This window comes from Artibeus jamaicensis, unplaced genomic scaffold (genome assembly GCF_021234435.1).
Source record: "Artibeus jamaicensis isolate MK-2021 breed Jamaican fruit bat unplaced genomic scaffold, CSHL_Jam_final contig_456, whole genome shotgun sequence".
In the NCBI taxonomy this organism is placed as follows: Eukaryota; Metazoa; Chordata; class Mammalia; order Chiroptera; family Phyllostomidae; genus Artibeus; species Artibeus jamaicensis.
In genome coordinates this window covers 1705662-1721318 of record NW_026521839.1, presented here as the reverse complement: position 1 = coordinate 1721318, position 15657 = coordinate 1705662, and the positions used below count along the sequence as shown (strand labels likewise).

General features: G+C 38.3%; 1 pseudogene; it reads right to left on the bottom strand.

The window, feature by feature from the left end:
• Nucleotides 1-878: 878 nt before the first annotated feature.
• Nucleotides 879-15657, bottom strand: part of LOC119055803 (mitochondrial inner membrane protease subunit 1-like) — a 63945-nt pseudogene continuing 49166 nt past the window's right edge.

The window sequence follows — 15657 nt, the reverse complement described above, 5'->3', positions numbered from 1 at the left end:
TGCATGTTTATTAAAATCTACTTTACCTTAAAAAATAAGAATAAGAAGAAGTTATGTAGGCCAGAATTAAATAATGTTATGAATATTAATAGAAAGAGAATTGGGGGATTGAATGTGGGAGGTGAGGGTGGGTCGGGTAGGATGGTGTAATAGGGGGAAATGGGGACAAGTGTCATAGAAAAGCAATAAAAAAGGGAAAAAAGAAAGAGAAAGTGCAAAGGACTATTATTCAGTTCACAGTAGCTGAGACCTTAGGACAAGACAACTAGTTATGTCCAAACTTTGCCAGATTCTAGCTACATGTAATGCTTTTAGTCTGCCATGCTTTACCAAAGTGTGCTTTTCCCCTTGGGTGTTCAAAGCTATGTCATGTTACAATATTTCCTTGATTTTATTTTCACCCTAGGCTGAAACACATTAAGTTTTTGTCATCATTAATACCTATTTTGTAGTTGCAGTCATCTTCCAATAATGCTTGCCAATGGCATGAATTCAGTTCTGCCATCAGCTAAATCCCTGTACCATCCCTGCACCATGCAGAGGTTTAAACATTTTATGACATGACACGTTACTACGCATCTTGCTTATCATCTTACTTATCATCTTACATTTGTACTCTCCATAGTCTCTGGATAAAGTGATTTTATTGTATCCATAGTTATAAATCTTGGAGAATATGTATATATATATATATATATATATATATATATATATATATATATATTTAATTAGATAATTTTTAGATTACTTTTATCCATATATTTTGAATTAATATAGCTTACAGATTGTGTTACTTTTATATTTAATAATTAAAAATAGCTAAAATACTAGCAAATAGTTCATTTGTTAAGTAAATGGTTTCAGTAGCAATAATAAATTCACTTGAATAGAAGAAATAATAAAATCAAAAGAATAACTGCTGGATAATCATCAGAAGATCTATGGCCATTGGGGCTATGATGTAGAAATCCAAAATCACTCAGAGGCTAAATCTTAAAGAAGATACATCTTCTTATTAGTCCATATTGAATAGGTCCATCGTACCTGGATGTTGTAGACCACTCTGCCTGGTTTTAGGAATTGTATCTTGACCCCTCGTGGCTAAGGGCCAGGGACGTCCTTTGGGAGTGCCAGCCACAGGAGACAAAGCTTGTCTCTGGTAGCAAGCGCTGCCTCAGTTTCCTCTCCCTGCCCCCAAAGCTTGGTTGGAAGTCAATGACAGGTAAGACCCCTCACAGCAGGGGGCAACCTAAGCCATATTCGATCACTTAGGAGGCCTTCATGGAAGGACTCATGGGGCTGCAACAAAGAGCAATGGACTCTTGCCCCCTGGCTTTGAGATAGCCTGAGTCCCCATGTCCTCTGGGAGAAGTGCTTCCTGGCTCTAATCCCCTTAAGCCTGAATACTTGTTGGGGAGGAGTGCATCTCCTTACCCTGCTAGAGGGTGTCCTGGGGAAAAATCTGGCATCACAAAGACTTCCTGATAAACCTGCAAAATCTGCTCTGCTGAGAGTGCTTTGATTCATAAGTTAAGGGTTTGAGCAGAAAACCCTAAAACTCTGTTCCTGACAGACTCTGAAACCCTCAGATTTCTTTGAAATGTTATGTACTGCTTGATCCTTGCCACCCTGTATTCCTGTGTATTAGAACCCAATAAAAGGCTATGGAGCAGGGGGCTCAAGGCCTTTTTCTCCTTGGAGAAACTGGCCACTACTGGCCTTTTTCCCCTGAGAAACTGGCCACAGCTCACTTCTCATCCCCAAGCAGATCACGTCATGTCTCCCCCATATTCACTCATGTCCGTGGCAAACAGGGGGACTTGTGGAGAAGTTGCCCCCATACCTGGAATATGGATAATTCTCTAAATAATCACCTTCTAACCAAACATAACCCCTTGGCACATAACTATGGATTTTAAAGAAATCTGGTGAAGATTTGGTCCCTCCCAAATCAATTACTATTTTACAAATATTTGATTTGGGGTCACTTGGGCTTTTTGCAAAAACAGTGTCACCTCTTTAGATGCCATAAAAGTGTCAACTAAGGTTTTCTTCAAAGGCGGTATCTGAATTTTGAATTAGCCTCCACTAATGGTCCAGAATGCATAACAATACTGCCAGTGTATTCAAAAGCACAGTGAGCAACGCAGCCACACTGAATAGCATAGCCAACAAGTTGAAAGTCTTTTCCCAGAACACCACAAAGCACATTTGTATGTAGACTCCACCATCACTGGCCAAAAGTCTGTTTGATGCTTAGGGTACTTGCAGGACTTCCAGATAAAAGTATGGAAAGCAAGACTTAAAGCATATATAGGCAATCCATGGTTTCAGGATTCTCATGTCCTGCAAAAGTCCTGACAATATGTATTTTTATTTTTTTAAAGATTTTATTGACTTATTTTTAGACAGAGGTGAAAGGAGGGAAAGAAGCAGGGAAACATTAATATGTGGTTGCCTCTAATGCACCCCCTACTGGGAGCCTGGACCACAACCCAGGCATGTGCCCTGAATGAGAATCGAACTGATGACCCTTTACTTCACAGCCAGCACTCAATCCACTGTGCCACACCAGCCAGGGCATGATAGTATATATATTTTGAATGGTGTTTGTTTTAGAAGCATTTTAGTTACCCAAAATGATCTCAGTAAATTTATGGATTAAGAGCCCAATAGATTGTTTGTTTTGTAGAATTTTTGAGCTCTTTATTGAACTTTATTTGAATCAAGATAACTACACCAGTCGTGTCCATTTTCAAAGTCCTATTACTGGCTTTCTTATGAACAAATCTTAAAAACTTATTAATTGTTGTTGTTTGTTGTTGTGCTGTTACAGAAAACAACTCAGCCACTTTCAGGTGTACAGAGTGGAAGTTTATTTTACATATGTGGACCCAGAGGAGTCAGTCTCCAAATTCTGGGCACTGGGCAGTGGAGGAGCAGTTATTTTTATAGAGCAAGGGAGGGCCTATCATTTGGACCCTTACTTCTGGTGTGAAAGCAGAAGGCAATTACAGAAGGAGAAAGCAGAGCGTTATCTTTGGCATGTAGATGATAAGTAGTCCAGAGATGCCAAAAGAGGCTTTTGGCTTCTTTGGGCCAAAACAAGCCACCAGACTGCAAAAACAACTGGGCTGCAAAAACAAATCACTCTTTAGTCACTGTGTTTGTCTTAAAATAGCTATCAATTTCCCCCAACAGTGCTTAAGAGTGAGAATTTTACCAGAGAGACACCACATCAATCATTTGTTCAAAAACCTATTATGTCCCATGTTACTGGCCGAGCAATGAAGATACAGCAACAGACAAGACAGAGTCTTTGCCATTGGGGAACTTACATATTTGTGGAGAAAGAAGACATCTGCTCCCTGAAATAAAGCAGTAAGCCCATTGTTTCCAAACACAAAAAGTTGTAATACCTTTAATGATGTGCGTATAAAGTTTCTTGTCAGTGTACCCAAAGAGAGGGGGTAAGCCTTCCATTTTGCAGCTAGTAAGTAGCATGTCACTATTGAGAAGGGACAGGGATGTCTATGGTTTTGAGCTACATCCAGTAGCTACAGAGTAGATGGGAACATAACAGTACTGTTTATTCAACTGCTGGACTAAAATAAAAAAAAAAAACTTTCTAGCCCTGGCTGGTGTAGCTCAGTGGATTGAGCACGGGCCTGCGAACCAGACAATTGCAGTTCGATTCCCAGTCGTGGTACATTCCTGGGTTGCAGGCCAGTTCCCTGCAGGCCAATTCCCAGCAGGGGACGCACGAAAAGCAACCATACATTGATGTTTCTCTCCCTCTCTCCTTCCCTTTCCCTCTAAAAGATAAATAAATAAAATCTTAAAAAAAAAACTTTCTTACTACCAATTGGCTTATTTCACTTAGCATAATACTCTCCAGTTCCATCTATGCTGTCACAAAAGGTAGGAGTTCCTTCTCTCTTTCTGCTGTGTAGTATTCCATTATGTAAATGTACCATAGTTTTTTGATCCACTCATTTACTGATGGGCACTTAGGCTGTTTCTAGCACTTGGCTGTTGTAAATTGTACTGCTCTGAACATAGGGGTGCATATGTTTTTTGAATTGGTGATTTGGGATTCTTAGGGTATGATCCCAGTAGCAGAATTGTTGGGTCAAAAGGCAGTTCCATTTTTAGTTTTTTGAGAAAATTCCACACTGTTTTCTACAGTGGCAGCACCAGTCTGCATTCCCACCAACAGTGCATGAGGGTTCCCTTTTCTCTACACCCTCACCAGCACTTGTTATTTTTTGATTTCTTAATGATGGCTGTTTTGACTGATGTGGGGTAATATCTCATTATGGTTTTAATTTGCGTCTTTCTGATGGCTAGTGATGTAAGCATCTTTTTATATATCTATGGGCCATCTGTGGGTCTTCCTTGGAGAAGCGTGTATTCAGGTCCTTTGCCCATTTTTAATTGGATTGTTTGTCTTCCTGGTGTATAAGTGGAATGTAATGTACAAAATATACTAATGAACAAAATAGAACCACTGGCATGGAAACATGAAACAGACTGAGAGTGACCAGAGGGGAGGGGGAAAGAGGATAATAGTAGCAAGAAGGGGAAGGGACTAGACAAAGTACATGTGAAAATGACCAATGGACATGGACAACAGTGTTGGAATTGACTGTGGGGAGTGGGATGGGTGGAAGAGGGCAAAGGGGGAAAATTGGGACAATTGTAACAGAATAACAATACAAATGATTATAAAAAAGAAAAAATAAAGTTGTCTTTTATAGATAACAAGTAGTTAAAAAAACTTTCTTACTAATTTATTGTATGTTAAAAGTTTAAAAGCAAATATGGCATAGTCATGGCCATCAAAAATTTCACAGCCTTGATCAGAAAACTGCCCTACATCACTACTATACTAACTTTTCAAACAACTGTTTTAGTTCTAACCCAAGTATGTGCTACTTCAGTAGTTCAAGTGACAGAATAAAATAGTTTTAATTATTGACAATGGCCATACTGATTAATTTTCTTCATCTAAAACTTTGTTACAAGTGTATTTTTGCTACAAATGTTAAAGGAATAAATAGATAAATGTTTTAATAATAGGTAAGCCTAAAATTTTTAAATTTTTTTATTGATTATGGTGTTACAGTTGTTCTATTCCCCCCTTCATTCCCCTCCACCCTACTCCCCGTCCCCACCATTACCCCCCCTTTAGTTTATGACCATGTGTCTCAAGTTCTTTAGATTCTATATTTCCCATGCTATTCTTGCCCCCCATCTATTTTCTATCTACTGTCTATGCTACTTATTTTCTGAACCTTCTCCCCCCTTCTCCTCCTCCCACTCCCCTGTTGCTAACCCTCCTTGAGATCTTCATTTCTGTGTTTCCACTCCTGATCTAGCTGTCCTTTTAGTTTGCTTTTGTTTTAGGTGTGGTTGTTAATAACTGTGAGTTTGCTGTCCTTTCACTGTTCATGTTTCTTTAACTTCTTTTTCTTAGATAAATCCCTTTAACATTTCATATAATAAGGGCTTGGTGATGATGAACTCCTTGAATTTGATCTTATCTGAGAAGCACTTTATCTGTCCTTCCATTCTAAATGAAAGTTTTGCTGGATAGAGCAATCTTGGTTGTAGGTCTTTGGATTTCATGATTTGGAATACCTCTTTCCAGCCCCTTCTTGCCTGGAAGGTCTCTTTTGAGAAATCCACTGACAGTCTGATGGGAACTTCTTTGTAGGTGACTGTCCCCTTAGCTCTTTCTGCTTCTAGGATTCTCTCCTTCATTTTAATTTTGGCTAATGTAATTATGATGTGCCTTGGTGTGTTCCTTCTTGGGTCCAACTTCTTTGGTACTCTCTGAGCTTCCTGGATTTCCTGGAAGTCTGTTTCCTTTGCCAGATTGGGGAAATTCTCCTTTATTATTTGTTCAAATAAGTTTTTCACTGGTGGCTGTTCCTTTCTCCCTTCTGGTACCCTCATAATTCAGATGTTGGAGCGTTTAAAGATGTCCTGGAGGTTCCTAAGACTCTCCTCATTTCTTTGAATTCTTGCTTCTTGACACTTTTCTGTTTGGCCATTATTGGCTTTCTTCTGGTCCACTCCATTGATTTGAGTCCCAGTTTCCTTTTCATTACTATTGGTTTCCTGTGCAATTCCATTCATTTCAATTAGCTTCACCTTCATATATTTGTCTAATTTATGGCTATAATCAACCAGTTCTGTGAGGATCCTGATCACCAGTGTTTTAAACTGTGCGTCTGAGAGTTTTGCTATTTCTTCATCGCTTAGACTTATAGGTTCTGGGGCTTTGAGATCTTCTCGAGCCATTTTTGGTCTGTTCATGCCCTTTAAGTGTGAGGAAGGGAGCCTTGGACTCCCAGGTCGCTGGGTTGTGATGCTGTATGTGGGGGTGTGGTCAGAGCGAGGAAATGGTGGCACCCTCTGCTGTTTTGCACTGCTGGGTAGGGGCAGAGCCTTAGGTAGTTCACCAGGGCCGGGCCACTCAGAGTCGCTGGGTTATGACGCGGTCAGACTGAAGAATTTGTTGTTAACAGACTTCCGAAAAGTTCAATTTTCTGTGTTCTGGCTGTGTTTTCTGTTGCTAATATTTAGTTGTCTCTAAACTTGGTTGTGTGAGAAGGCACGGATATCCACCTATGCCTCCATCTTGGCAGAAGTCCCTGGTAAGCCTAATTTTTTAACTGGTAAAGTGCAGTTGTATTAAATACCTATTCTACTTTAGGACTTTATGGGTAAGCTGTAACTTCACAGTAGTTTTGTTTACTGCCATGAAAGCAAGTATTAAATGTATTAGAAATCTGATTCCTAATACAAATTTAAATTGACACTTTATAAGTCTAACTTTTAAATTGCTATTTTCAGGGCAGTCATATTTTATATATGACATGTCACAAGAGTTATTAAGATAGTCAAAATGTGTACAATACACACATAAAATTATGTAAAATAGGTAATAATGTAGAAGTAATGAACAAATTTGCAGGTTCAGGATAAAATTTTCATGTTGGAGAATAGTTCCAAAAGTCCCTGGGTCACAAAATTTGACGTGAGCTTTGAAATATTACTAGGAAAAATGATAAGAGTTTTCTTAACTAGGCATGTTACAGGACTATAGCAGAGGTTAATTTCTTGAATACTTACAGAGTTATGATAGAAGATGAATACTGATGAAATATTCAAGTGCATATTGGTGACAAAGTCAAGCATGCTTCCCTCACATTAGCACAGTATAAGTAATGCATGAATGGCTTGTTCAATATGAGACTATACTCTTAATGAAGGAAATTGAAAGGAATATGGCTATTCATTGTGTTGGTTCTGATAACAGCACCATTCCAGAGAATATTAATACTCTTTATGGCAACACTTTCACAGAGGAAAACATCAAGACCACAATTTTAGAGACCCAATAGTTGTCGTCCTTATACTTGCTTATCTAAATGGGCATAAGAGCTTGAGCATCTGCTTTGCATGGTCCTGCTGAAGGTGGTGGGTTCCTCTCACCCTTGAGTTACCTCACTGCACAGCTAATGCCAAAGGCTCACACAGTTCACACAGGGCCTGCCCCTTAGGCCCCTGGCTCTTATGGCTGGGGGAGCAGCATTTTGGGCCTCATGATACTGAGAGAGTCTCTCAATCTCTCAGTTCTGCTTTCTTTCATATTAGCTAATTACCTAGTAGCCTTTGCCTTTGGGATGGTAAAATAAATAGCACAATTTCCAGATTTACACCCCACCATCTCAGTAACCCCAGTGGAAAGTCAGCTTCACTTAAAGTTCCTTAAAAAGCCCTGGGATTGAATGCCATTGGCCTGCCTCGGTCACCTGCCCTTCCCAGGGCTAGTCATGGGGTCGGTGTGGGTGTGATAGGCTACACCTGAATCCTGCTTCTCTTCTCAGAATAGGAGATAGAGTCAGCCTGCACCAAACCACATGGATGCACGCTGGAGAAGTGGTGGTCCCCAAAATGATAATGTGGGTGTTATTAGCTTAAAAACTAATAGATAATGGATTGGCAAAATATATAGGACGATTACACACATTCTTAAATTTTTCTCTCTAGCATGATGTAAAAAGAAAAATTAAGATAGTGTTTTGATATGATAATGGCAAGAATAGAAATCATTTTCACCTCTGATATAATGCAAAACCAGATGCTTATATAGGGTGGGGTAAAGCAGATTTACAGTTGTTCATATGGACAATATTACCATAATTATTAAATAATAACACAAGAATAAGCTCTGTGTTTCACATACTTCTGTAACCTTACTTTCACCCCACCTGCATTATCCTTGTTTTTACTTTGCCCTACAAGGTAGGAAGGAACCCAATGCAAAAATCCTACATGTAAAATTCAAATTCAAAATCAAAACTTTATGATTTATGATAAATGCCCTTAAGTAATAAATACATGGCAATTTACTATGGATTGTGACTTATTATTTCTGAATCTTTTGAACAGGGTCAGATCAGGGACATTCCCCCCTGAGATTAACATGACCTCTTCCTGACATAAATTCAGCCAAACTCCCCCCCAAAGCATGTAGTTCCATAACAGATGATGGCCAGTCACAAGCCAGAGACATGAAAACAGATTTATTTATTGTGCAACATGGAGAAGGCTGGAGATGATAAATGACAGGAAAGTTTTTGTATCCTGTTCACCAGAAAAGAATGTAACCTGTGATGAATTTTCTCTCTTTTCACTGAGAGACATAAGACTTCGAAGCTATTATCAGGGCACAGACTACCTGGGGAGCTCTGTTCTGGCCCCAAACTCTGCTTGTCACCTGAATACATGGGCTGTGGGGGTGACTTGAGATCACAGATACAGATATTAATAAATAATAAAAGATAGAGTTAGATCAAGGCTAGAGTTCAATGGATTTAACCAGGCAGAAGAAGAATGTATTTTTAGTTTCTGAGCTAATCCACATATTTCTTAACATCCAACCTTGTGAAGAGACATGGCTGGGAATCAAAGTGGCATCTAATATAAAGGGCAGCATGAATGACCGAACTGAGCAGAGCTACACAGGGAAAGCTTCAGCGGTCGTGATAGAAGACACAAAGAAGAGCTGTACCCACTGCCTTGTGCTGGAAAAGAGAGAATCTTTTTCTCTTCTGACAATTCCCAAGAATTCATACCCAGACTTACATTTTTTTCTAAGTTGAATCTCAGACAAGAAATGTGCCTTTCATGATTTCAGTCTGTAGGCCATCATCCTAACACTGTCTTTTCAAGTTTGAAAGAAATGAAGTTAGGTGATTTTGCAGTTATTTTCAACATGACTAATACAACAGAAACTATTTTTATAAAAAGTGCAGCCAGAACCTCTGCGTATGGATCAGAGAAAAGAGTCAGTGCTCTGAGTAGAGATATCACTGGGTTTAGAGCCAGAAGACTTGGATTTGAATCCATATTCTTGATAGCTGGGCAGGCTATCAAATTAGGGCAGACCACCTTCTTTCTCGTATTCATTTCTTGTGTAGTACAGGTGGGAATTTCAGCATATTTATGCACATTGAAAAACAAATGAGGTAACGTATATGACAGCATCTAAAGAATGTCTATGATAGAATTAAAAGAAGGCATTCGTATTGCGAATTGTCTTAATAACCTGCCCCTGTTGAGTGAGTAGAGGGAGGCAAGCATCATTTACTGTTAAGACTATCTTCTTCTAAGTCTTAGAAGAGAGGAGAGATCCAAAATTAATTAAAAATTTGTTCTCATCAAATTCTTAGAAAAACTAATTTTGATCATGGAAAAAATAATAATCTCAAATGTCGGTATGAGAGTAAAGGAGTGATAAAGAGATGAGACAACTATGTAAGACAGGATACTGAAGTCTTTCATGATAGGAATCTGAAAGACATAAACTTCTAATTATTAAGGAACACGTTTGAAACATATGACAGCAAAAGACAGATGGTATACAACATGCTTCTAAATGGCTTGGGATTGTCCTGGCTAGTGTAGCTCAGTGGATTGAGTGCAGGCCTGCAAAGAAAACTACTGCAGTTCGATTCCCAGTCAGGGCACATGCCTGGATTGCAGGCCAGTTCCCAGCAGAGGATGCATGAGAGGCAAACCATACATTGATATTTCTCACCCTCTTTCCTCCCCTTCCCCTTTAAAGATAAAGAAATAAAATGTTAAAAAATAAATAAATAAATTGGTGGGGATTTATTTTTTATTTTTCATATATTTAGTGTCTCAGAAAACAATGCTGTGTGTATGTGCACCCCTGTAGTTAGATAAATAAATGGGTAGATATTATAAACTGCACAATATTATAAAAAATAAAACAATAATATGCTAAATATCCTAAATACATATTTTACTTTATAGGCACACCAAGGTTAACCAGGACTTTAGCTACAAGTGACAAAAGCCTGACTCACCCACACATTTGCTGCTTACAAGAGACCAAACTCAGGATAAAAGATCACCACAGACTAAAAGTCAAAGGCTGGAAACAAATTTTTCAAGCAAACGAACAAGAAAAAAAAGCTGGGGTAGCAATTCTCATATCAGACAAAATACACTTCAAAAAAAGGGCCATAAGGAGAGACTCAGAAGGTCACTTCATAATACTCAAGGGAAGAATCCACCAAGAAGACATTAATATTGTAAATATATATGCACCCAACATAGGAGCACCCAAATATATCAAGAAAATCTTAGAGGACTTCAAGAAAGATTTTGACAGCAACACAATTATAGTAGGGGATTTTAACACCCCACTGTCAAAAATGAACAGATCTTCCAAACAAAATATCAACAAAAATATTGCAGCATTAAACAACACCCTTGATGAAATGGACCTAGCTGATATATACAGAGCCCTTCATCCCAAAATATCAAAATACACATTCTTTTTCAAGTGCACATGGAACATTTTCAAAGATAGACCACATGATAGGACACAAAACGAGCCTCAACAAATTCAAGAAAATCAAAATCATACCAAACATCTTCTCTGACCACAAGGGACTGAAATTGGAAACCAACCCCCCCAAAAAAAAAACCCAAAGCACCCAAAATCATGGAGACCAAATGGCATGCTATTAAACAATGAATGGGACAAGAATGAAATTAGGGAAGAAATCAAAACGTTCCTGGAAAAAAATGAAAACGAACTTATAACAACCCAAAATTTATGGGACACAGTGAAGGCAGTCCTGAGAGGGAAGTTTATAGCAATACAGGCCTACCTAAAGAAGATAGAAACATTTCAAACAAACAACCTAACCCTACGCCTGCAAGAACTCGAGGAACAACAAAAAAGACAGCCCAGAGCAAGCAGAAGGAAGGAAATAACCAAGATCAGAGCAGAACTAAATGACATAAAAACTAAAAGCACAATTTTAAGGATCAATGAATCCAAGAGTTGGTTCTTTGAAAAGATAAACAAAATAGACGAGCCTTTAAGTAGGCTCATCAAGAAAAGGAGAGGACACAAATAAACACAATCGAAAATGAAAGAGGAGAGATTACGACTGATACCACAGAAATAGAAGGGATTGTAAGAAATTACTACGAAGAACTGTATGCCAAGAAATTTGAGAACTAGGGGAAATGGACATATTTCTAGAAAATACAATCTTCCAAAACTCAATGAAAAAAAAGCAGAAAACCTGAATAGACCAATAACAGCAAATGAAATTGAAGCAGTAATCAAAAAACTCCCATCACACAAAAGCCCTGGACCAGATGGTTTCCCAGGAGAATTCTACAAAGCATTTAAGGAAGAGCTAACTCCTATTCTTCACAGACTATTCCAAAAAATCTAAAAGGATGGAAAACTCCCAAACTCTTTTTATGAAGCCAGCATCATTCTAATTCCAAAACCAGATAGAGACACAACAAAGAAAAAAAACTTCAGGCCAATATTGCTGATGAACATAGATGCAAAAATCCTCAACAAAATATTGGCAAATTGCATCCAACAATCTATCAAAAAGATCATACACCATGACCAAGTGGGATTTATCCCAGGGATGCAAGGATGGTTCAATATTCACAAATCAGTAAATGTAATACATCACATAAACAAAAGCAAAGACAAAAAACACATGATCATATCAATAGACGCAGAAAAAGCTTTTGATAAGGTACAACACCCATTTACGATAAAAACGCTCAGCAAAGTGGGAATAGAGGGAGCATTCCTCAATATAATAAAGGCCATATATGAGAGACCTACGGCCAACATCATACTCAATGGGCAAAAACTAAAAGCTTTTCCACTAAGATCAGGAACAAGACAAGGATGTCCACTTTCACCACTTTTATTCAATATAATATTGGAAGTTTTAGCCACAGTGATCAGGCAAGAAAAGGAAACAAAAGGCATCCAAATAGGAAAGGAGGAAGCAAAAAACGTTTGCAGATGATATGATAGTGTACATGGAAAATCCTATAGACTCTATCCCAAAAACTGCTCGAACTAATTAATGAATTTGGCAAAACAGCTGGTTACAAAGTCAATATCTAGAAATCAAAGGCATTTTTGTATACCAACAATGAATCAGCAGAAGCAGAAATCAAGGAAAAAAATCCCACTCGATATAGCAAAAACAAAAATAAAATATCTGGGAATAAACCTAACCAAGGAGGTAAAAGACCTGTATGCAGAAAACTACACAGCACTGAAAAAAGAAATCAGGGAAGACACAAACAAATGGAAACATATACCTTGTTCATGGATTGGAAGAATTAACATCATCAAAATGTCCATACTACCCAAAGCAATATACAGATTCAATGCAATCCCTATTAAAGTACCAATGGCATATTTCACAGACATAGAACAAACACTTCAAAAATTTATATGGAACCATAAACAGCCCCGAATAGCAGCTGATATTTTGAGAAAGAAGAACAAAGTAGGAGGGATCACAATACCTGATATCAAATTGTATTACAAGGCCACTGTAATCAAAACAGCCTGGTACTGGCATAAAAACAGGCACATAGACCAATGCATTAAAATGGAGAGCCCAGAAATAAATCCAACTCTCTATAGTCAATTAATATTCGACAAAGGGGGCAGTAACATAAAATGGAGTCAAGATAGTCTCTTCAACAAATGGTGCTGGGAGAACTGGACAGCTACGTGCAAAAATATGAAACTTGAGCACCAACTTACACCATATACCAAAATAAATTCAAGATGGATAAAAGACTTAAATATAAGCTGTGACACCATTAAAGTCCTAGAGGAGAACATTGGCAAGAAAATCTCAGATATTTCACGCAGCAACATTTTTACTGATATGTCCCCTAGAGCAAAGAATATAAAGGAAATAATAAATAAATGGGATCTCATCAAAATATAAAGCTTCTGCATGGCTAAAGAAAACAGTATTAAATTAGCAAGACAACCAACTGTATGGGAAAACATATTTGCCAATGATACCTCAGACAAAGGTTTAATCTCCAAAATATACAAAGAACTTACACAACTCCACTCTAAGAAGACAACCAATCCGATTAAAAAATGGGAAAAGGACTTGAACAGACACTTCACCAAGGAGGACACACAGAAGATCCAAAGACACATGAAGAGATGCTCAATATCGTTAGCTATCAGAGAGATGCAAATTAAAACCACAATGAGATACCACTTTACACCAGTCAGGATGGCTATCATAAACAAAGCAGCCAACAACAAATGTTGGAGAGGTTGTGGGGAAAAGGGGTCCTTAGTTCACTGTTGGTGGGATTGCAGACTGGTACAACCATTATGGAAAACAGTATGGAATTTTTGACCCAACAATTCCACTGCTAGGATTATATCCTAAGAATCCCAAAACATCAATATCAAAGAACCTATGCACCACAATGTTCATAGCAGCACAATTTACAATAGCCAAGAGTTGGAAGCAACCTAGTTGCCCATCAGTAAATGAGTGGATCAAAAAAATCTAGTGGTACATATACACAATGGAATTCTATGCAGCAGAGAGAAAGAAGGAGCTACTACCCTTTGTAACAACATGGATGGAACTGGAAAGCATTATGCTGAGTGAAATATGCCAGGTGTTGAAAGACAAATACCATATGATCTCACCTTTAACAGGAAGCTAAATAACAAAACAAACAAGCAAGCAAAATAAAAACAATGACACTGAAATAGAGAACAAGGGGACAGTGACCAGAGGGGAGAGGGAAGGGAATTTAAGGGGAAAAAGGAGGAGAAATTTGGAGGAACAAATAGGAAGGACACAAGGACAATAACTAAGGGGGGTGGGAATGGAGGGAGGTGGGGAGCACGGGGCAGGAGGGGGCTGGGATGGGAGAATTAGACAGAAAACTGTACTTGAAAAATAAGTCAATAAAATTTTTTTAAAAAGCCTGACTCAAACATCTTCATGAAAAAAGGATAAAGGAGCCATCCTGGGGCAGTTCTGGCTTTAGGCAGCATAGGATATGAAGATTCAAAGGATGCCATCAGTTTCCCCTTCACTCCCTCTCCTCATTCCCCAGGATTATTCTATTTTCAGATCTCTTTTCTCTGTTGCACAGATGTTATAAACTGCTCCAGAGTTACATTTTTACATGTCAAAATCTCAAGAACCCTCTTTTTCTCAGTGGTTGCTTCAATTATTTCAAAGAGAATACCAATGGCTCCTGTTTGAAACATATAATTCATTTTTGCTAACTGTCCTAGATTGGATGCACCAATTGGCCAGTCTGGATTTGGTGCCCATCCCTGCAGCTGAGAATTAGGACATGAATTGACATCCTCCTTGTCAACAGCACATGGACTAGAGGAGGTGGTATTTAAAAAGGGGGAAATAAAAATAACGATACTGAAGTTTCACTATATTCTTATAGGCATAGATATCGAGAGAGAAAACAATGTCTCTTTGCTGATGGCATTTGTAAACATGCATTCCTCAGTCAGGTGGGCCACTCCTGAACTGTCTTATTCCAGTTGGGATATCAGAGTATGCTGACAGCAGCTTCTGAATGGATGACACATGGAATTCGGCTGGGGTTTTGTAAGGAGGTCAAAGCTGAAATACTTTATGGTTTTGAAGTTAGGAAAATCAGACAATCCCTTTGACCCAGAAAGGGATTCATGGGGAGAACCAAAGTATCAACTCCTTTAGCACAAGGTAGCTGAGCTCTGACCTTGTCCTTGAATAGCAGGACTTTACACACTAGGAATGTAAAGTGACTCACCCAATAACATACACAGTAAGAGATCAGCACAACCTGAAACAGCCTTTAAAATAGATTTTTAAAAAACAAACAAAATGTGTTTAGTTCTTAACAGCAGCACCCTTTTGAAAGAGTCCAATGCAGATGGGGACTCTGAATAACATTGTTAAGATTCGTTGACATAAAAAACCAGCAAGCAAAATATAACCAGAGACATTGAAATAAAGAACAAACTAACAGTATAAAGGACACATGGACAAAGCCAAAGGGAAGTAGTATCGAGGGAGGGAAGTTGGGGGAAATGGAGACAACTGTACTCAAACAACAATTAAAAAAATAGGAAAGAAAAATTAAAAAATAGAAGTGGCAACTTATGGGGGAAGAAAAGAAAAAAACAAACACTGATTTCATATATCTTCATCAAAAAGTCAACTTAATAGTCAACTTTCATATGTACAAAATAGTGATTCAAGATTT